This window comes from Theropithecus gelada, chromosome 3, assembly GCF_003255815.1.
Source record: "Theropithecus gelada isolate Dixy chromosome 3, Tgel_1.0, whole genome shotgun sequence".
NCBI lineage: Eukaryota > Metazoa > Chordata > Mammalia > Primates > Cercopithecidae > Theropithecus > Theropithecus gelada.
This window is the reverse complement of record NC_037670.1, coordinates 130153446-130180955: the sequence shown is the minus strand read 5'-3', so window position 1 is coordinate 130180955 and position 27510 is coordinate 130153446. Positions and strand designations below refer to the sequence as shown.

The window sequence follows — 27510 nt, the reverse complement described above, 5'->3', positions numbered from 1 at the left end:
GATCTCAAATTCCTGGCCTTGAATATTGCTCCAGCCTCAGCCTCCCAAAGTGCTGGGATTATAGGTGTGAGCCATTGCCCTGGCCCAACTATTGTTAACGTTTTGCTCCATTTGCTTTGTCCTTCTGTTTCTTGGGGATAGGCAATAGGGGAGAGAGAGACCGATCCAGATATATTTTTAATAGTCGCACATAATATTTTTCTGAACCATTTGAGGGCAAGTTACATTCTTCGTGGTATTTTACCAATTACTTCAGTGTATGTGTCCTAAGAATAGGAATATTCTCTTACATAACCTCAGTACAGTTTTCAACTTCAGTAAATATAACATGCAAGCATTTACTTTAATATAATCAGAAGAAAAAACCACCAACAGACAGTGGTTTATTTTTTTCTACACACTGAGCAGTAGGCTTCCATTTTCATGTGGTTTGCATACAGCAATCTTCAAGTCTAATTGTTTCAATCTTATTGAAATTGCTTTCTCCTGTATCAACAATAGGTAGAGGGTGCACGTTGATTGATAGAGGGTGCACATTTGATTGAATAGGTAGAGGGTGCACATTTGATTGAAATCTCTGTTTTCAATCAAATGTTTGTTTACTTTCTGCCCTCATTAGGGTCTCTAAACACATCAGAGAGATAATAAAAATAAATATCCCATCCGCTCCCAGGCCTTGGAAATGAGAGAGTAAACACCAGTATAATTTAACACTTTCCTAGTCCACTGGGAAAATGTTGCCTTTTTATGTCTACAGCCCTTTAGGAGGAGAAGCTCTCGGTTAAATAAAATATCCTTTGTATCCTCTTTGCTGAGCTTCCCCTCCTTGACTACTTTCACCAGAACCCCGCCTGCTGGGGTAAAATTCTGGTAAGTGACCCATGCCTGTTCCCCCTGTTTTCTAAATTCAGTGGTCAATGTTTGTGACAGCTGTCATCAGCTGCATCTCACTGTGCTCCCCGCGCTCTGCAGTGCTCTGCAGGGTTCTCGGCTTAGAGAACTTAGCTTAGAACTCCTTAGAGTTCTTGGCTTGTCCCACATAGGAACGAACCTTCCAGAACATTCCAGCTCCCAACTGAAGGTGAGACAGCACAGACATTTCCCACTGGGGCCTCCACTTGGGCCAGGAACAGGTACGGTGAGGGTGGCAGCGATGTTGGGAAACTTCTTGGCAGCTGGGCCCCTTCCCTGAGGGCTGCGGGGAAGGGAGCATTACAGGAGTGCTGTGCTTGGAAGTTTTCGGCAGCAGGAAAATCACATTTATAGGTTCTGAATCTGAACCATTTCACACTGAGAATTTTGCAATACTTCCTCTTTCTCCTCCTCCACCCCAACCTCTCATTTTGAGTTGCTTTGTCACCCCATTTCTCCTATTAAAAGCTAGTATATATAAAAATCTCTGGGTGCTGACGAGTTGATGGGTGCAGCACGCCAACATGGCACAGGTATACATATATAACAAACCTGCACATTATCCACATGTACCCTAGAACTTAAAGTATAATAATAAAAAAAAAATCTCAAGGCAGTGCATCCTTAAATTGTTTTCTATCAGAGTTTTCTAAAAGCAGTTTAAAATTCAGCCAGTGCCCTTCTCAGATTCTCCCCGGCCTCCAGACCCTCTCCCCAGAACAACCTCTTTAAAATCTTTTTGTTATTTTTTCTGGTGTTGACCCCTCTAAATTAGATGCTTAGACTGCGTTCCTGATTTATTGGTTTTAAACACTATCTACTGACTTCCTGTTAGAAGAATTTGGCCCTCTCGTACCACCCACCCTCACTTCTCCTCCCCATCCTCCCAGTAAAGCTATGCAGGTGGGCAAAATTCATGGTCAGTGTTTACAGTATGATGGTGATTTAAATATTATTCACTAAGGAGCCAACTATTGTACTGGGATTCGGTTTCCTTTCTTATATAACTTTTTGTTTTTCTTTTAGTTAATAATCGCCCTTAAAAGACTACTTTTTCTATGAGATACCCATTGCACGTTCTCCCAAATGCCTACCAGTGGCATCTGCCAAACGCTCACAAGCATCCTGTGAACTCTCGGTCCCCAACTCCCGAATCCTCCACCTCCTGCTCCAGCCTAGACTTGTCATTCCCTAGGCAAGCTGCCGAGCATCATGCAGGGACTTTCTTTCGCTGTGCCTCTGAGGCTTAGATCCCTGTTTTTCTTGGACCTATTTCTTCCTACTTTTTAGTTTGTCCATTTTAGGGGAGAGTACATCCTCTGACAGCTTCCTGAGAAAGTGCCTGGGAGGCAAAGTTTTTAATGCCGTGTGGGTCTGAAAGTGCCTTTGTCCTTCCCTCAGTCTGAATAATGGTTAGTTGGGTATAGAGTTTTCAGCTGAAAATAATTTCCCCTCCAACTTTTGAAGCTAACACTTCACTGCCTTCCAGCTTCTGGTGTTACTAATGAAAAGCCCAGTGCCATTCTAAGTCCTTGATGCAACCTGTTTTTCTCTCTGGAAGTTTATGAGATATCCTCTTTATCATTTTTTTAAAAAGCTAAGTGATCTCAGTGTAGAACATTTAGGGGTTTCAGAATCACACAACTCTTAATAATAAGGTAGAAAGTCAGCCTGCAGTGTACATACCTTTTCCTAGAGCCAAGCACAAAATGCAAATGTGAGATTTCAATGATTTCTGACTCTCAGATGGTCTTGCACCTGGTACTTCTCCCCCTCTTCACTCCATGATACCTGGTTCTTCAGGCACAAGTAAGCAGTTTTCAGAATGTCTGAGAGAGAGGAAATGAACACCTTTATATCCGTGTAAGAGTGATTTCACATCTTTTCCCTGAAGAGGCAACACTGAGGTGGGGACAGAGGAATAGGAGAGCATTGTGGGTCCCCCTCCCCAGAAAGGACCAGTCCCATCTGCTGCCCCCTACCCTGTCTTAGCAGCAGTTCCATTTCTTATATGTTTTCAGTAAATAGTAAATGATATTTTGTAACAGTCCTATGAACTGATTGTTCTAGACTGGCAATTTCTGTGAAACCAAGTAATAAATACAAAGCCCCAGGAGGAAGCCATTCAGAACATTCTCTTCTTATTTAAAGAATTTATTTGTACATGAGATTTTCTGTATCTTTTCTGAATGTTTAGCCATGAGGAGTGAGAGACAACTTAAAATGTTATCTTTTAAATTCTGCAAGTATTTTGCAACTCTGTCAATCCCCTTTCTGACTCTTCTGCCCTCCTTTCTCATACATGATTCTTCCTCACATGTATTTTAAAGGATTTCTAAGCATTGGAGTCAATAAGCCCCTCTAATGAGGGAGGAATTAAGAAGTAGAAGAAAAAACTAAAAACAAAAAGCAACTGCCTGAAAGTCAAGTAATCATAAAGTACCTATTAATAACCTAAAATATGTAAATATAATCCAATAGTTATGCTAATGCATACAGGCATCCTAGCTTTCCTATTCCTCAGACATAGACCCTGGGGGGGAAAAAAAAAAAAAATCCTGCTGGAAAACACTGAATTGATAGTTTCTCTCCCTTCTCCCTATCCCCTTCTTCAACATCTTCATCATCATCACAATCATCATTGCCACCAAAGCTTCAAGTGGTAGGAGGCGGGGCAAAGATAAAGTTTATTGAGTTTTTAAAAGCTCACTGAGGTGAGGATAGTGAATTGCCAAGTCAGTGTCAGGGGGTCCATCAGCACAGCTGCTGGCACTGGGATCACCGTTGGAGGCCGAGTGAGAGAAAACACTGGATGGTCCCCAGGTAGAGAGGATACATCCTGAAGGGCAGAGTCTGAGCACCTGATGGATGTGGGACCCTACAGAGAATGGGGACTGCTGTGAAGTTGGTTTTGTTAGACTGATTTCCTGAGGATGAAGTCTCCTCTGGAAGGACAGCTTTTGTGTAAGGTGAAATGGAGGAAGAGAGGAAGAGAGGATTGAGGCTAGAGGGGCATTAAAAAGAAAGATTTGAGACTCGGAAAAGTGGGACTCATACTGGTGGGAGGAAATTGGAGTCCAGGAGAGATGGAGAAATTATCAGAAAACACCCAGCTATCTCAAATTCAGAATTCAGGTTCGGATAATGACATCCTAGGATACTGGGGGGAAAAAGAGAGAGAGAAAGAGAAAATTGCTTTTGGTAAGTTTAGCAGAGTTAGAAAAGGAGAGGTCCCAAAAAACAGAAAGCGGCCAAATATTTTTCTGGTTTCCAGAAAAGGGAAAAAAAAAAAACAACTTAGTTTCAGAATTTACAGATAAAGGAAGAGTCTAGTGTGCATTGTTAAAATTATAGATCGTGAATACTAGAAAAGAAGGTAGTGAACACCAGGAGCCAACCTGGGTTTACTAAGAACTGTGTACACCAGAGAAATCCCATCTCCTTTTCTCCTGGGCTGGGAGGCCAGGGAATATTATAGATATAGTGTCTCTGGTTTTGACAAAGCATTTGGGAAAAGTCTGTCATGTGTGTGGAAAAGATGGAATCTACATGAAGTCATACAAGTAGGTAAATTCTTAACAGGTTGAAAGGCGGTATCTGTGGAGAAGTCAGTGAGAGCAGGGATCTTTGTTTTGGTGGTGGGGTGGTTTAGTTTGGTTTGGTTTGGTTTTGTCTTGTTTTTGAGACAGGGTCTCACTCTGTCACCCAGGCTGGAGTGCAGGGGCACAATCACAGCTCACTGCAGCCTCGACATTCCAGGCTTAGATGATCCCCCACCTCAGCCTCCCAAGTAGCTAGGACCACAGTGTGTGCCATGTCCAGATAAATTTTTGTGGTTTTTCTAGAGACAGAGTTTCATCATGTTGTCCAGGCTGGTCTTGAACTTCTGGGCTCAAGTGACCCGCCCGCCTCAGCCTCCCAGAGTGCTGGGATTACAGGTGTGAGCCACTGTGCCCAGCTAGATCTTTGTTTATCACTGATGAATTCCTGACACCTAGAGCAATGCCACAGTGGGTGCTTAGTAAATATCTGTACAGTGAGTGGGCCGTAACTGAGCCAGAGGGACAACTGTAGGGAAATGTTACAGACTTCTTTCCTGCCCCTGTCCTGCTTCGTTTCATATTAAGGACTCGAGTAAAGACATTGATGATGTGCTCAGTAAAGTTTGTGGAGAACAGAAAGCTAAGCCTGAAAACTAGTATGGAAACTGATGGAATCAAGACCCGAATATCTTGCTAGTCTAAGTTAGATCTCTCAAGATCTAAAAGTTTAACAGGAATATATGTAAACTACTATTCTTGAGACTTGGAAATCAACTGAACAGGTACAAGAAGGAGAGATATAACTTAAGAAACTTTACTTTTAAAGTTCATGTGTTTTCATTGACTCCAAACTTAGTGTTAATACGGGTTATTAACATAACCCGTATTATGAGGCCCATTTCAGCCATCCGTGTTTGGATTCATCAGTTTCAGCAAATGCTTGCTGCAGGCCTGCTCTGTGCCAGGGAGCTGGTTGTGTACAGAGACAGACATCCCCATCAACCCCAGGATAGGAGATGAGCACTAAGGTTGAGGCAAGGGTAGCATCCAGTGGGGCTTGAGAAGGGAGCAGGGTGCCTCCCTGTGCCTGGGGTGGTCCAAAGCGTTCACAGGGCAGGGGAGCTCTTAGGCTGAGACCCAGAAAACAGGAGGGAAAGGGGCAGCTGGCAGAGGAGGCAGTTTGTCTGAAGACAAGGTGTGGGGGCCATTGAGAGTGGTCTGTTCAGTGAGCTGTCTGGGACTTAGCCTGTGAGGGAAAGAGGAGAGGTGGCTGAGGTAGGCCAGCAGGGAGGCCTTGGCCCACCAGGAGCTGTGGGGCCAGGGGAGAAATGCAGGCCCCAGGCCGCGGCACTCTTGGTTTCCTCCTACCTCCTGGGCTGCTCCAACTCAGATTCCTTTGCTAGTTTCTGCTTCTCCCAGTCTCAGCTTCGGAGTGCCCCAGGCTCAGTCCTTGGCCCTCTTCTCTTCCCATATATACTTTTATTCCTTGCTGCCCTCATCCAGCCCCATGACTATAAATGCATTCTATTTGCATACATGTCCCAGACTCCTGTCAGCAGCCTGGGCTTTTCTCCTGAACTCAGGACTCAGACGTCCCACCACCTGCTTGACATCTCCAGCATTTAACGTGTGAAAAACTGAATTGTTGGATTCCTCCCTGTAATGGTTTGCTAGGGCCGCCACAACAAAGTACCATAAACTAGATGGCTTAAAATAACAGAAATTCTTTCTCTCTCAGTTCTGGAGACCAAAAGTCCAAAGTCAAGGTGTTGGTAGGGCTGCACTCTCTCTGAAGGTTCCAGGGCAGAATCTGTTGCACGCCTTCCTCTTTGCTTCCAGTGTGGCTGGCCAAACTTGGCTTTCCATGTCTTGTAGCTGCGTCACTCCCGGCTCTGCCTCCTTTATCGCACAGTGTTCTCCCTGTCCACCTTCACATCATCTCCAGGCCTGTCTGCATCTCTTCTCCTCATCTTATAAGGACACCAGTCATATTGGATTAAGGCCCACCCTAATAACCTCATCTTAACTTGATCACTTCTGCAGAGACCTTGTTTCCAAGTAAGACCACATTCACAGGTACTGGATAGGACTTCACCATGTCTTTTCAGGGACCCCGCAACTTTGTTCATCTGCAGCCTTTCTAGGTTAGCTGATAGCCACTTCATTCTTCAGTTGCTTTGGATGGAACTGTTGGCATCATCCTTGACTCCCACCTTTTTCTCCCGTCCACATCTAGTCCACCAGGAAACAGGTTAGGTTCAAAACCAACTGCTTCCCCCACCTCCACTTCTGCTGCCCTGATCTGAGCCACCATCACCTAAATTACTATAAAAGCCAAGTATCAGTTCATGTCACTCCTCTGCTCAAAAGCCTGCACAGCTTCCCACGCCACTCAGAGTCACTGCTACAGCCTTTCCGCCGCCCCCATGCCATCCCCAGCTTCAGTGCCCTCTACGCTGGCTCATGTTGGCTCCTGCACACAGGCTAGCTTCTTTGCTCTCCCTCATATGTCCTAGACTCTCCCCTTCGCTGGACCTTTGTGCTAGCTCTTCCCTCTGTGCGAAACACCATCCCCTAGATGTGCTCCAGCCTCACAATCTACCTTCTCACCTTATTCTAGTCTGCTCAGATATCACCTTCTCAGTGGCACCCTTTTTACAATTCCAGCCAGCCTTGCCACCCAGCCTTCCCAGCTCCAGTGGTTTTTTTTAGTAACACTTTCCCCTTTCTATACCAGACATTGTGGGGAATATGTATTGTTTGTTGTTTGTCTCACCTGTTAGCATGTGATGTATACAAGGCAAGGGGCTTGTCAGTTTTGGTCACTGGTGTTTCCCAAGTACCTAGAGCAGGGGAGAGCCAGGACTGGGCCCAGGTCTCCCTGGCTCCAAGGCCATCCTCTGGCTGCTGTGAAAGACCACTTTGAACTATGCAAGGGTAGATCTCTCCGACATCACATCTCGTTTATCCTCCCTGCCCCGTCTTTTGCCATCGTCCTCAGTGACTTCATCTCTGTGAGCCTACTTGCTAAAATAGAAATTTTAAACTGTACAGAAAGAACATGGTGTTATGTTCAAGAGATGGAGTCTGGGCTGGGTGTGGTGGCTCACACCTGTAATCCCAGCACTTTGGGAGGCCAAGGCTGGAGGATTGTTTGAGTCCAGGAGTTTGAGGCCAGCCTGGGCAACATAGTCAGACCTCGTCTCTACAAAAAATTTAAAAAATTAGGTGGATGTGGTGGCATGTGCCTTTTGTCCCAGCTACTCGGGAGGCTGAGTTGGGAGGATCACTTGAGCCCAGGAGGTCAAAGCTACAGTGAGCTATGATAGCATAAATATACTCCAGCCTGGGCAACAGAGTGAGACCCTGTCTTGGGGCGGGGGGGGGAAAAGGAGTCTGGAGCTACTCACATAGCAGGTAAGCATAGGCACCTCACTTCACCGCCCTGTGCCTCAGTTTCCTCATCTATCAAAAGGAGATGATCATGCTACCTTACCTCGAAGGGTTTCTGTGAGGGCTAAGTAAGTTAATATATGTAACCACTTGCCATGGAAACAGTGAGTACCATGTCAGTATTATTGTAAGAATATATATCTGAACCTCAAGGACACTATGTAAATAAAATAAGCCAGTCATAAAGGATCAATACTGCCTGATTCCACTGATACAAGGTATCTAAGATAGTTGACTCGTAGAAGCAGAGCATAGAATAGTTGAGTGTCAGGGGCCGGAGGAAGGAAGAAGTGGGGTTGCTGCTCAGTGGGTATGGAGTTTCAGTTGTACAAGCTGAGTCAGTTCTAGAGATCTGCTTTACAACAGTGTGCTTATGGTTAACCATACTGTACTGTACACTCACAAATGTGTTAAGAGGGTAGATCTCATGTTATGTGGGGCTCTTTAAACCACAACTTGTTTTTTTTAAAGGATGTAATATATTAGTCACTAACCCTTTGTTTTACTGAATTTTCTCAAGGTTAAGGGACTTACCCAAGTGCTCGCAGCTTGCTAATGAAAGAGGATGACAAGAAAGAAACCTCTGACTTCCAGGGCTCTTTGCCCTGCTCCAAGTCAGGCATCAGTCCTGTCTGTGAAAATCCAGATTATCAAAGGACCATAGTATAAAAGGGCTCTGCAATATGGGGAGGTGCATCCACCCTTCCTTGGGAGAAACGCCTCACATGTTGGCTTCATAAAACGCTTCTATGCCTCATAGGTTGGGCAATGAGAAATAAATAATCCAGACAGTGGTGTTTTTGATAGGTGGCTAGAGCTTCCCAAACACGGGGAGTAAACAAAAGAACCATCTTAATTTCAAGCTTCATTAGAACTACCAAAGACTGAAAAGTCATTTTTCAAAATGGTGGGTGGTGCCAGGGCTCTATCCCCACCTGGAAGGGGCACTTGATCTGTAAAAGCAGCAAAAATAATTGTGTCTTTTATGTCACTTAGGTAGAAGCTCCTGTCCCAATTAATTCTTATCTCCTCCTCCCTTTATATATATGCTTGGGCTAAGTGACATCCTAGCAGTTTCTTGTTTTGTTTTCTCTCTTCTTAACAAGGAATTCTCTCTGCTTAGGCATTTTAGGTGCTGATTTTTCTCATGTCCCAGAGATGCTTCTAATTAGTTGATGCTTCCTTCCCATAATAGTTCACCACAAAGAGTGGGTTTGGACTGGAGGAGGGAGCAATTTTGTCATCTTGTCAAAGTGCCGCTGATCAGGTTGGCTTTCCTGAGTGCTCATTCATTTTTCCACCTCTCTGGAAATGGAAGCAGCAAGCAGCAAGCTCCTTGCTGAGTGGAGCTGGAAGTTGCTGGGTTTTGCTGTCTCCCCAGTGCTCCCCAGCACCCTTTGATGAAATGCTGCCTTGGAGCCTTTGCAGTAGAGCTTACTAGAGAAATTATCTTTTCCTTTCGCATCAGTGGAAAAACACTCAGCTGGGGACAATATGGCAAAAGCATGCCACTGTCACCTTGTCCCTGAGTAACCTGGCACCCATCAGGGCTGCCTGCAGGTCCTTGTGTGTCCCGGGGAGAAGGTATATAAAGGCCTCTTCCTTTTGCCGTGCTCTAGGAGCACAGTGACCCTCCAGGCCAAGGACAGTGCTGTATTCTTGGGTGGTTCTGACGTTGCAGAAAGAGTCTGTGGACACTAGAGATCCACGAATTATCCTCCAGTGCTTCCGAGCTAGAAGGAGATGCTGGCTCGGGCCTTCTTTAAGGACTTGGATCAGTTAGCTTTTGCTATGCAACAAACCACCCCAAAACTTGATGGCTTCAGACAGTAAACGTTACTTACTGTGATCCTGTGGGTCTTCTGGGTGTTTCTTCTGGTGTGGATAGCACAGCCTGGGCTGGATGGGCAGAGAGGCCCTCCCTCACCTGTCTGGTGGTTGGGAGGCTGCTCGGTCTGGAGAGGTCTGGGCAGGAACTGCTCACTCGTGCTCCGTGTGGGTCTGTCCACACCACTGCAGCCCAGCCCGGGCTTTCCACGTGAGGGTTCCAAGGAGAACAAGAGAGGGCACACAAACCCAGTGCAGAAGTATTTTGTAAGTATCTGTCACGTTTGATGATGGTCTGTTGGTCAAAGTATGTCCTGTGACTGAGCCCAGAATCAATGTGAGAAGAGGGCACCCAAGGGTGTGAAGATAGGAAGGTGTAAACAACTGGGGGACCATCCCTGCAACAGTCTACCCGGGAGTGCCACGTCAGAAGGTGTGTCCTGTTCTCACCTTGCATGGGTTTGTGTCAGTATGGGGCGGCTCTTTCAAGGAAGAAATGAAAGGCTCTTTTGAGGTAGGGAAGCACGGTGGAGTTTGACACACGGTGTTCAAATTCTGCACAGCGTTGACCAGCAGTGTGACATCGGGCAGGTGACTTGACTTCTCTAAAGCCTGGGTTCTTCACCTCTAAGCTGGGTCTGGTCAAGTCTCCCTCGTGAGGTTCTTCAGGACACTAACTGATGTTTGTGGAGCAGGTGTGTGGCATGTGGTCAGCACCCAATGTAGCTGGCATTGTGGCGGGGCAGCAGAAAGGCAGCTATGCTGGGAAGTTGGACAGTGCCAACTCCTGGGACAACAGGTGGTCATCCATGCACAGGAAGCTTGGCTGGACCCCTGGATGGCAGTGTGCCCTGGCCCAGGAGGCCAGGTGAAGATGGCAAAAGGGAAAAGGAGGCTCTACTGGCTTCTTGCAGACTAAAGCCCCGTTCACATATTTGTAGTTTAAAATTGAAACAAGTCACCCTTTCTTAGTTGTACATCCCCCAGAGCAACTGCCAGTTAACTTCCACACCCTATTTTTTCCCCAGAGCTTTCACTCCTTGTCAGAGGCGGCGGACACTGCAGTGCTTCCCACGTGGCTTCTCTGTGCCTTTGACTCTGTTGCTGGGTCCTCCTGGACACTTCCTCCTGACTCACCTCTTACCTCTGCGAGCGTTCCTCTCAGCTTCCTTCACTGGCCCCTTCCCTCCTCTCATCTTCTTGTTGTTTATTGGTGTTCCCCAAATTCTAGCCTTAACCCTGTTGTCAGACAACACTGTTTCACAGGGAGACTCTGCACAACCCCAGCGTGGCCCCCGCCTGCTCACGATGTCCCCACTCTGTCTCGCTGGCCCCAACTTGCCTCTTGGACTGCAGATCAGTTTCTCACACTCAGTAGGCTGCAAAACAAAGCTCTCTTCCCCATATGTCCTCAGTCTGCTCGGGCTGCTATAAGAAAGTACCATAGCCTGGGTGGCTTAAACAACAGAGATTTCTTTCTCACAGTTTTGGAGGCTGACACCCACGATCAGGGTGCCCGCGTGGCGAGTGGACGGGTGCTCTCTGGGCAGAGAGAGCCCTGGGTCTCCTCCTCTCCTTATAAGGGCACTAATCCCATCATGGAGCTCCACTTTCAGGTCCCCATGTAAACCTCATCATTCCCCAAAGGTCCCATCTCCTAACACCACCTCACTGGGGGCTAGGGCCTCAGCACATGAGTCCAGGGGGACGCAGTTCTGTCTCTAGCACCAGGTAACCTGCATTCCCATCTGTCTCCCCCCGTTCCCAGTAAGCCAAGCCAGGAAGCTCTAAGTCATTTCCCACAGTGGTCAGTTCCAAACAAATGTCTCTCGGGTCCTGCGTCCTCTCTGTCCCTGCATCCCCAGACCCTGCAGCAGCCCTCTCACCTCCAGGCGTGTTCCAGCAAGCTCAGCATTGCTTCCAGAACAAGCACCGATCACTGCTCTCTGCATTCTCTCTCTCATACTCATGAGCATATGGTAAAACCCTGCCTCGCACCTCTCTGGCCTTATCTCCTGCCCTTCCCCCCAGCATCCTCATTCCCTGCTACACTCACCCACCTGTGGCACCCTCACCAGGCCAGCACGTCTCACTGCACTGCATCTGCTCTTGCTGTTCCCACGACCTGGGCTACTCCTCCGCCTGCGACTACCTGGAAGCTTATGCTCATCTGTCAGGAACCTACTCTGGGGTCATCCTGGTGAAGCTCTCCCTGCCCTCTGCTGCAGCATGAGCCACATACATGTCCTGTTTATCACTTGCCAAGTGTACTGTGGGCTTGTGAGTCTCGGCCTGTCTCCTTTCATGATCTGTGAGCTCCTTGAGGCCATAAATCATCACATTCATTTCTCTGTACCCGTGTCTGGCATATAGTCAATGACAATAAATAAGTGTTGGATAAATGAGTGAGTAGATGAGGGCAGTGGGTGAGACCAACAACCTCCTGTTTCCCACACTGAGTCACCCCAGGTTCCCCATTGGCACAGGTGCCACTAGCTGCCAGCCCCCTGAACTTCCTGCATATCCAACTTACCAAGTCCTGGAGCAGCTGGAGTTCTCCTTCCCACCCTACAGCACTAAGGCCCCTGGCAAGCTCTCACCTGCCCCCAGGAAGGCCCCTCATAGAGAAAGCCCTTGGCACCTTAGCCAGAGCTCATGGCTCCCTCCTCTAGCACGCTTTGCCCTTTCTGCCTGTTTAATCATGTCACTTTATGCCATCCCATTCTCTAACTGTCTGGCTCAAGTTAGCCCTTTATTACATCAGCTCACTCTACTGTCTGGCTCGTTCATTGTGTTAAGTGTGTATGTTGTTGTCCTAGCTGATCCTCATTGTAGACAGGAGCTTCTATTCTTTATTGGTTCTTGGACATTTGGTAAATGCTACACCACGGGTATTTATTCATAACTGACCTCAGAGTTCTTGTTACTTCCCTGCCTGCCTGTCTCCCTTTCTCCCAGCTGCCCTCCTCTTTAAAAAGGCACAGTGTTCTAAGAGTTAAGATTCAGCAGACTTGAGTTCAGGTTTTGGCTCCAGCATTCCCATACTGTGAGACTGGGAGCCAATAGCTTAACCTCTTTGAGCTTCTGTTTCCTTATCTATAAAATGGAGATAATGTCACCCCTGCAGGGCTGCTGTGAGGATTAAATGAAACAATCAATGAACAGCACTTAGCACAGTACCTAACATGGAATAAATACTCAATAAATGCCAGCTGCTGTGATTGATGTTTTTTCAATAATATTATTTTATCAATAAATCTTTCCCTTAAGGATCTGTCAGAGACTAGCCCCAGGCCAGCACCTAACACATAGAATAAGTGTTTATAGAAATGTCAGGCGAGCATGCAAATTTATTTCTAGGGCTTCCCTGAAATGCTTCCTCTTCCTTGTTAGTTGGAATGAAAGGCTAGTTTTCCCTAAGATGTTTCCACTCATCTCCAACAAGAGCTTCCTTCTTATGAACACAGCCCATGTTCTGAACCTTCTCTTGGGGCAGGGTGGGTTACGCTGGCTCTTCACCCATACACGCACATGTCTGGACAGCCAGGCTCAGGAGTCCCTTCTTAATCTGGCCTTTTTGGAAGCAAGACAGCTAGACCCTTCCCTTCTATTCATATCAGATTTTAGGGTTTGCTTTCCTGGTTTGATTTGGTCTCAGCATAGCTGTCACCTGTCTTGAAGGGCTTTTCTGGGAAGACACCCTGAGGGACCTGACAGGGCATCCAGGAAGACTCTGCTCCAAGGCCAGGAAAGGAAGCTGGGCCCCTACTTCTAGCCTCTGGAGCTTGGCCAGGCGGAGGGATGCCCATTTCTCTCCCTCTGGTCAAGGCTGGTAGAAGTCCTCCCCACTGAGAGTCAGGGAGGCGACAGGGACACAAACCCTATTGAACATAGCTCTTGGTCCCTTACCTGTGGAGGGTTCCTTCCTGGACCACTTAGCCGTCTCAGAGAGGGGACAGTATTATAGTCCCATCTCTGATCACTGGAGAGGCAAATCAAGCACATGATTCTCACCCCTGAGCCTTCCCTATTCCAGTTCATAACTGGGTGGAAATAGATAAAATCATAGGCTGTTCCTATGGGAAGGTACCCTTGGGGAAGTCTAGGCCAGTGCCGGGTTGAAAAGCTACATCAAAGTTACCTGGAAAGCTTTGTTCCAAAATGCAGATTCTTGCAATGGATGCATATCCAGAATTTCCAGTTCAGTCAGGCTGGCTGGAACGCAGTCGTCTGTCCCCTAAGAGCTCCTGAAAGATTCCAATGCACAGTTAGGTATGGACCCATTGACCTGTCCCATTGCCTTATCTCTTTTTTTTTTTTTTGAGACGGAGTCTCGCTCTGTCTCCCAGTCTAGAATGCAGTGGCGCCATCTCGGCTCATTGCAGCCTCCGCCTTCCAGGTTCAAGCAATTCTGCCTCAGCCTCCTGTGTAGCTGGGACTACAGGTACCAGCCACCACGTGCGGCTAATTTTTGTATTTTTAGTAGGGATGGGGTTTCACCACGTTGGTCAGGCTGGTCTTGAACTCCCGACCTCAGGTGATCTGGCGACCTCAGCCTCCCAAAGTGCTGGGATTACAGGCGTGAGCCACCGCACCCGGCTCCCACTGCCTTATCTCACCAGTAAAGATATAGGGTGTTCTAGGGCCCCAGAGAGGTCTCATGCCTTGAAAAGTTAGTGATAAAGGCCCAGAGCACCGGGGATACTGCTCAAGTTCTGCCACCTTCTCACAACAGCCAGGGCTGGAGCCGTCCCTCCACTGGATAGGACCCTGGACATCAGGGTGGGGCCAGCAGAGGAGCACTGACTCATGGGGTCCCAGTAGGCCACGTTCCCAGGGGAGCTGAGAAAGAGCTAGGGCAGAGAAGAAGGGCCCTCGGCCATTTCTTTCAGAGCCCTGTGGTGTGGATGCATGGATGCCGTCTGCCTTGGCCCACTGTCCTTCCTGGCCTCCCATGGCAATGTAGGGGCCACTCTACAACCCACCATTGCTGGGCAGGTGCAGAGTAAAGCCCGTGTGTTGCATTGAGTCCTGTTAAGAGTCTAAGTGGAAGTTGGCTGGCTGATGGATTTGACACAGGGGTAGAAAGTAGACGTGGGACAAAGTCGGAGTTTACCAATACAGGCAACTCCAAGTCCTGAATAGATTGAAGGGGTTTTGTTTTCTCATGTGGGCATTTGAACCTTCTAGAAAGATGGGACCATCCAGAGATACCCAGCCTTGACCCCAGCAGTTTACACTATGAAGCCACTGGAATCACAGACACAAACCCCATAGAGACAGGTCATGCCTCTGAATCAGAAACTTCATTTAAACCAGGAAAAACAAAACTGTGTGAGCCCTGGGCAGCCCAGGAAGGGGAAAGCCCCATGCTGGAGCCAGGCTGCTGTGCTGGGTGCTGGAGGGAGCCTTCTGCCGCCAGGAATTAAGGGCCTGGAGCTGCAGTTCCTCTGGACTGTGTGGCCAGGCTGGTGGTGTTACAGAAAGGTGGGATCTTTGTTTTTCCCGGTAAGCGAGAGGCAGTTTGATGGCACTATGAAAAAGCTTCCTCAGGCATGCAGACCTTAAGTAAATAAAAGCACAAAAATAGATTTTTCAAACCATGTCCTTCCAGAGCATAGTAGGATTTACTGGGAAATTGGATTGAATTTTCCCTGACTCACCTGACTGCTGAGTGGAGGAATTTAAAGGAAAGGTCTTTGTTTCCCCAGTGGTATCTGCTGAAACAGGGCCAACTGCAGGGCTTACGGCTCCTTATGGGTGACCTTTTAAAAGGCAGCTGGGGGTGTCTGAACAGCAGGCTGGGGAGTGGGGGCTGACGTTTACCTAGACCACCTTACCTCTGAACCCAGAGATGAGAGATTGATTGTCCAACCTCTGCCCCATCCGCATATTATAGATCGGCTTCCTGAGGTATAGAGGCCACTGGGCAGCCCTCGGGAGAACAGAGTTGCTTTTCTAGTGCTGATGAAGGATTGGCCCTGAAGCGTCCATGCCTTGACTCGTTCCACTTGGGTATCAAGACTGCAATTTGCTAGATGGTTGGCCCAAAGCTAGGGTTTAGGGCATGACCACAGAGCACAAGGGAAGTTTTCTCTTGAGCCAGGCTGTGCAGATTAAAATGCTAGAACATCATTAGCATCTTAGGAAGGTTTTCAGACACCAGGCTTTAAGTGACCCCAAACCTTCCCAGACCTAAATTTAATGCCGTGGGCCACATTCCATAGAGTTTGGGTTCCTGCACAGAACTTTATTATGGATGAGAACCAGTGGTGTGCCAATACAGTGGCTCTCTGAAGAAATGTAAAAGCCTTGATGTGTAGTGTTTGCCAGTGTTCAAGGTGTAACTACTCCCACTGTGCCAATTTCAAACTACCAATGTGAAGTCTCTAAATATGAAGTTGGGAAAAGATGTGCACAATTGGCTGTCATAAGCAGTTCCATGCAGCTCCAGCATACCGTTGAGCTCATGGACCTCCAACACATATATCCAAAGAGCTCACAAGTACAGGTGATTCAGAGGGGCAAACTGAACCATGTGCCAGGTGTACGCTCAGTACCCCTGCATGTACAGAACACTCTTTCCCCTTAGCTAACAGAATCTTTTAACTAGCAAGAAGTTCCATATTACCAGATTAATACTGGGATATATCAGTGGGTGTCTCTACTTTAGTAGTGATCACGATAGGACAATGATTGGCTAAGTTTAGGAGCTGTCAGATCCCTTGAGGAGCTTGCTTAAAAGGCATCCTGCTCGACTCCACACCCAGAGAATCTGATTTCCTAGATCTGAGATGGGATCTAGTCATCTGTATTTGGCAAGAAAGTTGCAGGTCGTACTCACACTTTGAAAAGCCTTCATCTACTGTTTGCTCACCCTGTGGCTTAGATGCCTGGAAGTTCAAAGTCTGGTGACTTTTAACAGTGATTTTATTCTTCATACTAACTGTTTTGCTCCAGAGAAACTTCATACTAACTGTTTTGCTCTGTGTTTTTTTTAAGTCCCACCATGCAAAATCTGATTCTAAACAATAATATGTATTGACAGCATCCCAAATATCAGACATCAGACATGTGTTATCCCATGTTATTCTGACAACTACCCTATTATTACCACCCCATTTTGCAGATGAGGAAACTGAGGCCCAGAGAAATTTCCCAAGGAGGTAGTGCTAGAATTTAGGTTCAGGCCATCTGACTCCAGAACCTGCATTCTAAGCATAACACTGGCCTGCCTCTATAAAATAGTGTTCCTTTGAGGGTCTTTGGCTTTTTACTGAGCTAATTCAGGCTAAAATTCAGTTAAATTTCTTGAGCATTTAATTGAGTACCTATAAGATGCTATCACTGGCATAAGTTATCTCATTTAATCCTAGCAGCAACCTTACAGGGGAGGTAAGACACTGTTTTCTGGAAGAGGAAAGGGAGATCCAGAGATGTTCTGTGCTTGCCCTGTATTGCACAGCCAGCTAGAGGCAGAGCAGGAATTTGTTGCTCATTCCACTACCCCACAGCTGCCCAGCTAAGTTTCCTGTGTGGTTCTTTAGTCTAAGGCAGCTTTGATTCATTGGTGCTTTTTTAAGCATTTGAGCACGTTTCTGGCAGTCTTCACTTTTGACTGATAAATGTCTGCGTCTGTATATAAAACAGTGTACGAATGGGAAAGACAGCCGTATCCACCACTATCTTTAAACACCAGACAGAGTGGGCTAAGTGCAGCACTAAGATGCAGAGGAGCATGCAAATACAGAGAAAGTGTTTGTTGTCTCTTCAGGAATTGAAGAAGGCTCCCTGAAGGAGGTTACACCAAGCTGGACCTTGAAGGATACATAGGATTTTGGCGAGTACGGAGGGAGGAGTCGGGAATGGGCAGCGGTGAGAGAGGATTTGGTGGAAACTGAAGCTGGGAACCCAGGGACTGGGGCTCAATCACAGGGCTTCATGAATCTTGCCAACAGTATCCCTTTTTTCTCTGGCCCGTAACTAGTTTCATGCTTGACTTGTGATTAAGGACACTGTGATTTTTCTCCTCTAGCTGATCGATCTTATTTTCCATTACCTTAAAACAACTTTTTGTAGCTCTTCTATGGGGGAGTTTTAATTCCTGGGCCCTTGTGCTTTAAGCCCCAGCATCTTCAAAGTGGTCTTCCAGGCACAGGCTGCTGGCTTGAAGGGCCCGGATGTGCTGAGATGCCCCAGTGCTTCTTTCTGTTCCCTTAGAGCAAAGGTGTATTTCTGTCCCTTGGCAGCATTGGTGCAGTCGATAGCCAGTCCAGCTGGAGTGGTTCTGGCTCCCTTTATGAGCACCCATTCCTGGGAGAATGCCTTGGGATATCTGTCAGCAGCTTCGTGTCGTCTGGCTGTCCTGGTGGCTGGAGTGCTTTGAACACCGATTCCCAGGGACATTACACAGTTCCTTTCCACTGTTTTCTGGCTCTCCCAAGTGGACACTGACCTCGATGGAGCCAAATGGCACATTTACCTCTGAGCTCTGGCAGCATCATTTGAATGATTATTGTAATCTTGAGGGACTTGTGGGGCTCCAATAGCCTTGACTAAAGGCCTTCCATAGGGGGGGGAAAAAGTCACAATTGCTTTGCCAGTTAGAGATCAATCACAGCCAGAGCCAGCTTCTGCTTTCCTCTTGGAGACACTAACAAGTGCCACAGGATCAGAGGTCTCTCGCCCTAGACCCTCTGAATAGGAGCCCAGCATGACCGGTAGGACCCATTAAGACCATCAGCCGTGGGATTGCCTGTCATTCCTGGACTCTAGTCTCAGGGATTCCAAGCAGTGTGTCTCTTCTTCATCCCTGAATCTTCAGGCAGAACACTGATATAACCCCCCACCACTGAGCAGGGGTTGGTGTGTGCAACATGATGGGGGAATTTTCTGGAGTGGGCATTTTCTTGTGGTCTCCATCACATGTTCTGGATGACATTTGTAGTAATAGCTTGATAGCTGAGGCCTGCTGTGATGCAGTCCCACTGGCAAAGGCCTCTCCTTGTGCCTTTACAAATGTCACGTTCCTGCACGTGCAAGGCACTGCAGGAGGGCTTCTTTATGGACTCTGCTTCCAGTGTAGTCCTGCAACATGTCATCCAGGAAATCTCTCAGAATGCTGTGTTGGGACAGGTGGTGCATCTCTGTCTGTGGTAGAGGGATGCTGTTGCCTGGCACCTCCTGAGGCCATTCAGTCCATTTCTAAATTAAAATCTCTAAACAGTAAAAGAAGACCTAGTGAGAACTGCTTTTCTCATCATTGTTCTAGTCTTAGCAGAGCTATGAGAGCCCTCAGTACAGGGTTTTGGCTCCCACAGACTGATCATCTGCCTCATTTCTTTGCCTGGAATTCCTGTCTTTTTTCATCCAAATAAAAGAAAAGCCTCTTATCATGTGAATCTCAAGAAGCAATATGGCGGACACCAAGTTCTTCAGTATACCTCAGGGTAGCTATTTTTTGATTCCAAAGTCTACTTAAGTGTCAGAGAGAAGGCTGAATTCAGTTGCCTAAAGGAGATCTTCAAGTAAGACTTCTACTTAGCTCCTACTGTGAATGGAACTATGATAGGGTGGGGAAGATGAAGATATGCCTGAGCCTAAGACAGGCAGAGGCCAAGGTGAGCGCTTTGCACAGTTATTCTCTTGGCTACCAAGGTCATCACTGTCTAGTCAATCAGTGAGATCTCTGCCAGTTTGGGCTCAGATTGCCAACATGTGCCCTCAGTTAGCCCCCTGCATACTGGCCCAGTGTCAGACAGTGCAGAGCTGGGACAGGAAGGGGAGGGAGAAGTCTAGATCTTCCAGGCCCAGGATCATACACAGTCTCGATGTCAATGGCAGCCGGAAGTCAGGAAGTAGAAAATGGGACCAGAGAGAGCATCCAAAAAGCACCCAAGCCCATCCCAAACACTGGTTCTGAAGGGTGGCCTTGTTGAGTGCAGAGTAGTTGTGTTTGCCATGGGGTGGGGGGAAGGAGCAGCTTTCATGCACTTGGCATGGTGGGCACAGGAATAGACCACTTCTCCACTGACGGCTCACCTGGAGCATGCCTTAGATTCTCTTAGTACTTATCTTCCAAGCAGCTCAAAGAGTGAATAAATAGAGACAATTATTGACCTCGTAATCTTAGATAGCAGCATGGATATTAGGGCAATTTATTATCATTTACTACTTCCTCTTTCGAGAGAAGAGAAAATGAACGAGTGTGGAAAATAAATCAACTTCTTGGGAACCTCAGCCTAGTTAACATATTACCATTGATTAAGCAGCTACCACGTGCCAGACTGTTTGGCTATGGAGATAGGAAGGGCGATAAGTCACAATTCCTGTCTTCCAGAAGATTCCCATCTGGTGAGAATCAGAGACATAAACCAGCCACTCTACGACAGCCTTAGGAAAGCTGCCGGGCTTTGCTGAGTGAGGGCGTACCAGGAGGGGAGAGAGAGGCTTCCCTGAGGAGGGGCCAGGTGAGCGGGAGAGATGCGAAGAAGGCCATGGATAATAACGTGTTCTATTTTTTTATGTCCCTTCTATGTGCCAGCCCCTTCACAAATAAATCATCTAATTCCAAGTGTGGAAACACAAGCTTTGAGAAGATTATAAGCCAAATGCCAAATTTGAACTTGGGCTTCCAAACTCCAGGGCCCAGCAAGCAGGCACTGCATTTTTAAGGACCATCTCTCATGGTTTTTGTTCTCAACTCTGGGAGAGACCTGAGGCCTAAGGAAGCATCCTGGGGACCCAGTGTAGCCCCTTCACCTCCATACATCTTGAATGCTGGTCTTTAAAGGTTCTTCTCCTGAGGAAGTGGGACTGAGACTGCCTTGTGTGGTCTTGTTTTGTTGGGTGGTTGGGGTTGGGGTCCGGAGGGGACATCCTGTTCATGCAGCCTAATGGGGAGCTTCCACGTGCCCCTTGTGTTTCTCAGCACCAACCTGCTACCAGGCCCAGCTCTGGGCTCCAGCCAGGGAGGGGATGCCTTCCAGCCTAGCCATGGCTAGAAGAGGCCAGGAGCCATTTTAGCCACTGGTTTGCAAGAGAAGAATAGCTTCGCTGCTGCTGCCTGCACACACCCGCCCGCTCACTCCCCTTGATGCTGGAGAGCTCACCGCTGCTGCTTGCTTTTCTAGTTTTCTTCCTTCATTTTCCTTTTGCAGATTTCACTGATTTTGAATCTCTCACATTTGAGCCCTGGGTTTCCAGAGATCTGAGAAACAAAGTGATCACATTTTCCTAGAGGGGAGCTCAACATTCCGCTGGGGAAGTGGGAGATGTCAAGTCTGAGGTCATTTTTTCAAACCCCAACTTGTTTTGTTCTGTGAATTTAAGGAGATTTTTGAGTTGGGGAACAAATAAAATCATTCTGTCAGAGCAAAGGAGAAACATTTTTGTATATTGCCTTAAGCTTTCCATGCACCGTTAAGCGATTAAAATGCAACTGAAACTCTGATAGCAAAAAGAAAAATTAATAAATACAGTATAATAAGTGCATAAAGATTATTAGGGGAAAGGAAGACTCTTAGGACCAGCCATTCTGTGTCCAGATTTGCATCTGCTTGGAGTGAATCACATATCCTTGAACCACAGTTGCTGTTCTTCTCAGTAATTTGGCCTGTCTGAGTTCATGTAAGTGGAAGCCCGCAGATCAAAACCACTGTCAGCCACCAGCACAGCTTTTTGATAGTTTTCAGGGAAGTTCAGTAGCACCTGGTCCTCTGGCCATTGTCACAGGTTTATCACATCCATAGGTGCTACCAAGATCTGTGGGTCCAGTTACCTCCCAGTGAGCAGAGACTTACTTTTTTTTTTTTGAGATGGAGTCTTGCTCTGTTGCCAGGCTGGAGTGCAGTGGCGTAATCTCTGTTCACTGCAACTTCTGCCTCAGGGTTCAAGTGATTCTCCTGACTCAGCCTTCCAAGTAGCTGGGACCACAGGCACGCGCCACCACACCCAGCTAATGTTTGTATTTTTAGTAGAGATGGGGTTTCACCATGTTGGCCAAGATGGTCTCGATCTCTTGACCTCATGATCCGCCCACCTTGGCTTCCCAAAGTTCTGGGATCATAGGCGTGAGCCACCACGCCCAACTGAGACTTACTTTTTAGGCAGAGTTCACATCTACCTTCCTGGAAAGAGCTTGGAATGTTTAAATTAACATAAATACAACCCCAATTTTTTTTCATTACAATACCTTTTAGAGTAAGTTAAAATGAAAAGCATAATGTTTAAATTATATAAAATTATGTTAACAGCTATAGCATTATAGCGTATGCCATCTTGACATTTTTGTAATTCCTATAGCAACTGAGGTAGTTTCACAACCCTGAAATCTAAAGCCATTTTCAGGAGCTTTGTTATTTTTTCCAAGAAAGAAGAATTTAAGGTTGTCTGTTTTGCCGTCTTCTTTTTTCCCACCGCGGGATTCTCTATGGCGAGCGTAGATATCACTGATTGCCAATAGGCTGTCTGACTACCTCAAAGCAGTGTCTGCTTCTTGCAGCTTCTCTGTACATCTGGTGCTTCACCTGAAATTCCTGCTTGCAAAAGGGAGGAATCAAGCCTTATTTAGTCTCTCTTAAGGTTTTCATCATTTGAGCTCTCACCAGTTGTTGCTTCATAATGTCAAAGTCTCGAGCCTTGGAAGGTATCCAGGGGCAAATTCAAAGGCGCGCAGCATCTAGCTTGATCCTGAATCCACAAAACCAGCTGTCTTCCCATCTTAGAAACAAGTCCTATATAAATAGAGAATTGGAGATGTCACCCTGCCTTTTCCTTAACTGTAACCATTTTCAAAAGTGAATATTGGATATAAACTAAAGTTTATAAACACATGACTTTGCTTGTCAAAAGTGTTCTCTCTAGAAGGCTGTTTATCTGGAATAAAACGCTGCTCCCATGCTGCCAGTTTCTTTTTCAGTGTTGACTTCAGAAGCACTTTACCAACTACACTGGGAAGTCAGTTAGTACTTTACTTTTGTAGGAACCATTCTATTGTTCCCAAACTTTGTGTCTTCTTACATCACAACTGAGTTCTGTTCCATCCCTCCCTCCTCTGCCACCTGGGGGTATGGGAGGCAGATTTCAGGGGGAGGAAGGCTGTGAGAGTGGACAGAGGCCTGGGAGAACCTCACTGCTATTGGGAAGCAGGCAGAGTGCCAGACCAAGCTGATAACGTGAATGTGACGGACTCTGCCGTGAATGGAAATTGTACCAGAAATTCAGGAAGGGAAGTGGAGGGCTGCTTGCTCAAAACAGAGGCACTTAGAAGAGCGTGATAAATTTATAAGCAGCACTGATTTAATGCTACAAGCCTGATCTGTGAGTAATCTCTTGAATAACCTTTAATGAGTAAGCATTAAGTCGATAGACATTGGAAAGAATCCAGTAATCTAATTCCCCATCCCCCACCCCACCCATGACAATTTATAGCCTCTGTGTGCTCATTTGACACAGGAAGTGATCAAGTTGTTTACCTGGCTTTGTTGGGCATAAGTTCTTAGGTCAATAATTGATGCTGTAACCGTAATTTTAAATTAATATAATGATTTCCATTTCAGTTCATAAAACCTGTCTGCATCCCAGTATGGTAGATGATGAATATAATTTTCTCCATTTTATAGCTGGAAAAATCGAGCCAGGAAACAGTGATGCTAGAAGGGGACACTAGTCAGTGAAGTGCTGGTAAATGTTTTAACAACCAGCTGTCTGAGGGAAGAAGTCCTGGTTTGTAGTGGATGCCGATTTCCATCATGTAAATACTCCCACCTTGGCTGATTCAAGCTGTCAACATGGCATCACTGAACGCAGAGTGGGGAAGAATTGCACGTAGTCAGCTCTTGTGAGCTGGTACTAGCTGGCTGCAGCATAATGGCACCAATGATTCAGTTTCTGGCTTCAGGCTCTTGGATAACCACTGAGGACCAGCTCAGACCACTGTAAATCCCAACTTAACTCTCAGACTCTGCTCAGCCTCGAACTACATTGCCCTGAAGATTATTTTTCAAACTTTGAGTTGTAACCCATTAAACAGTCGTGAAATTAATTTAGGGAGCTGAATGAGCATTTTTAAAATGAAATAGAATAGAGTAAAACAAAAACAAATGAATAGAACAGAACAGAAAATATCAGCATGTACACCACATGTTTCAATGATAGATGATGGATGGATGGATGGATGGATAGATGGATGGATGGATGGATGGATGGGTGGGTGGGTGGATGGATAGGTGGATGGATGGGTGGGGTGGGTGGGTGGATGGATGGGTAGATGGGTGGATGAGTGGGGTGGGTGGGTGGATGGAAAGATGAATAGACAGATGGATGAATACATGTCTATAGTGGGTTGGGGTCAAAAACTAAAAATATTGACCCAGAAGCAAATGTACCTCTGTTTTCTCATCCGAAAAATGGAGTTAGTGGAGTTGCCTCCTCCCTGCCTGTGATCAGGCTGGGGGTGACCAGATCACTCTGTGATAATGCTGTCGTGATGCTAGCACTCTAATCCACAGGTGATCCATTTGTGGTGACCAAACAAGGCAAAGCAGACAGGTCTGACTTTGTCTCTTTGGGAGATGGTTGTACGTTGTGTTTGGACAAAGTTCCATCTTCACGGGGCACATGTTTTCTTGGCATTCGGCCACAGCCTAGAGAAGCCTCTCAGTGGCTCTCAGCCTTCCTCTGTCCACATGTATACACATGTATACATACACATGAAGTTCTGCAGTCAGAGGGATCAGCCTTCCCAGGTCTGCTGTGAAATGTCATGGGGGAGAGTCCTTTGGAGCAAGGACTCTCCGTTGGAGGGAACTAGTGAATTTTTGAAAATAAGAGAGGTAATGATGAAAGCTTTCTCCACACTCTCTCCTGAGTCCCTCCTGGAAAAAGGTACAAGGCCAAGCAGTGTTTAGGAGCCATCACAGCAACCCCATGAAGCAGAGACTGTTAGCCATTTTCAGAGATGAGGACACTCACCCTTAGGAAAGGTTCAGCAAGGAGCCCTGTGCTCCCAACCTCACCTCTGACCCCAGGCCAGTGCCCAGGCCAACAGCCCCTTCAGAGGACAGCCTGTTAGTCATCCAGGAAACCCTTCCAAACTGGTTTTCTCATCTGTGAAATGGGATATTGTTCTACGTAAGCAGCATTTTGCTGAGAAAAGAGAAATGGCTTTAGAGTCAGAATATCTGGGAATCTCATGCTACTTTTTACAAATCACTGCCGTGAGATCGCGAGCAAATACTTTACTATAGTCACCTTGCCTGGAAAGTGGAGATGTTGACAGTTTCGCAGGTTCATTATGATGATTAACTAAGATAACATTATCACATCACAAATCTGGAGAGGTATATATATTAACATGTCAACAGTGGTTATCACTAGGTGGTAGCATTACAGGTGGTTTCACTCTTCACTTTTTTGCCTGTTTTTAATTCAGTGGTGCACCAGTAAATATTTAACAAAAAAAAACAAAAAGCCTGATGTGTAGTGTTCACCCATGTCCTTGGTGTAAATACTTCCACCATGGCTGATTTCAAGCTACCGCCATGACGACACTAAACGTGAAATTGGGAAGCGACATGTGTGATTGGCTCTCACAAGCTGGCACAAGTCCACTTCAGCTCACCACTGTTTTTAACTGTGCACTGAATGTTTTGCTTGGGGGTAGATTAGAGAGAGAGAGAAGGAAAGATAATTAATTAGTAGAGTACCTAGCATTATGCCTGGCATCTCTCCCTGCCCTCCCTCCCCGCTTTGTCCCCCAGCCCACATTGCTCTAATGGAACAGCACACTGCCTGTGAACACCTAGCCGTGTGAAGTGGTGGTCTTCCTGGGAGCCAGCTGCCTGTCTTTGCTTCCCATCGGCAGGGCCCTCAGGACCTGGGCAGCCTGTAGAGGATACCCTAAGGTTGACTCACTGAGGAATAATCAAGCAGACTCCCAGGTCCTCTCACTTTCCGCAGGAGACATGCTCAGAGCAGACACTACACGGTTGACGCTGCCCTCGAGGGAAACTAGGAAAAGTCTCAATGAGTGAAAGGCCTGGAGGGAAACACACCCCCAGGTGGCCACAGTCTCTAAGGAGCCCAACCTTTACCTTCCACTCACTGACACAACGGATGTGTGTGAGTGTGGGGGTGGGGGAGATGGGATGGGCTCCGCAGGTCTCTGGAGGAATACAGAAGAATGGGGCATCAGTGGCAGCCTGACAGGCCCTGACAGGTCACCCAGCATGTGGCCTGTCATTCTGGCACAAGAGTAGATGTTCAAGAAATTTTTGTTAATGCTTGGTTTGGTTTGTTGTTGTTGTTGTTTTAATTTTTAATGATCACCTTATATTCCTTCATAGCCTGACCTGCTGCAGAAAGGATGTCAGGCAGCCAAATAAATGCTTATTGAATAAATAAATAAGTTGTAGCCCTTACCAGCTCCTGGTTTTGCCTGTTCCTGGATATAAACTGTGACTTTAAGTCAAAATGAGATGCAGAGCATTAATAAAATTTTCTGGTAATGGTATTTTTCTTTAATGTCTTCTGGCTTTTCTGTATTTTTTCAAATGTATCTTCAGAGAACTTGGATGCCTTTTGTTTTATTAAAAAAAAAAAAAAAGAATATATGTTACAAAAATAACCTGTAAATTAAAAGCAAAACAGGAGTTGTGTCAACAGTTAAGCCCCAAGAAGGGTCATCTCCGCGGCTCTAAGGCTCTGAACTGAGGGTCCCGCCTGCCCACAGGGTGTTGGCTGGACCCAGCATCGGGCTCTTGTCTCAGCCTCTCTTCCCACAGGCCTCCCGCCTATGAGGCCCTGATTAATAATGCTCCCTCCCGGAAATCCCAGAAGACAGTGCATGCCAGTCTTAGAAGTGGCAGTGGCGAGAGATGAGGGGGATGACAGGCCACGCCCTTTAAAATGCAGTTGGGCCTGTGTCCTGGCCACCCTCCATGAGGCAAGCAGCCACCTCAGGCACCTGAAACCTGGGGAGGCCACTACAGTGTGAGTCACCTGCCTCCAGACCGGCCAGTCTACTCTTTCAGTCACAGGCTTCCTTCAGGGCAAGTAGAGGCCTCACCACTTGCCTATGATAAACCTGCCGGTTCCATTTCCCTTGAAGCAGCAGGGCTGCTCTGGGAAGGGAGCGTAGAGCCTGGGGCCCCCCTTAGGTGTTTGTTGGGTTTGAACCTTCCCCTCCTCTGGCCTAGGATCACAGTTGAGGGAACCATCCTGTTTGAGGGGTTTCGTTAAAGACACAGGCTGAATCTAGCAGATGAGGGCTTGTGGGGGTTCTCAACCTGAGGAGGTTTAATTCCTCCATCACCCCCGCCAGTGTTCATGGCTGCCCTCTCAAAGCCAGTCAGCTAAGAGGAGGCAGGGCGGAGGTGCCCGCCAGAGCCCTGTCTCCACCTGGTGGTGCACAAGATGTAACCATGGGTTTCCTATAACTGGACTGTTTTTTGTCTTTTTGTTTTTGTCAGATAGATAGATGGATGGGTGGATAGATAGATAGACAGATAGATAGATAGATAAATTTTTTTCTTTTTCTTTTTGAGACAGGGTCTCACTCTGTTGCCCAGGCTGGAGTGCAGTGGTGTGATCATGGCTCACTGCAGCCTTGATCTCTTGGACTCAAGCAACTCTCCTACCTTAGCCCCCTGAGTAGCTGGAACTACAGGCACAAGCCACCTCACCCGGCTGATTTTTGTACATTTTTCATAGAGATGGGGTCTCACTTTGTTTCCCAGACTGGTCTTGATCGTCCTGCCTCCCAAAGTGTTGGGAT

General features: G+C 46.9%; 1 protein-coding gene across 3 annotated transcripts in view; it reads left to right on the top strand.

Moving 5' to 3' along the window:
- The window catches only part of ATXN7L1 (ataxin 7 like 1), a 272319-nt gene that overhangs the window by 58307 nt on the left and 186502 nt on the right, over window positions 1-27510 (top strand). The window lies entirely within an intron of this gene.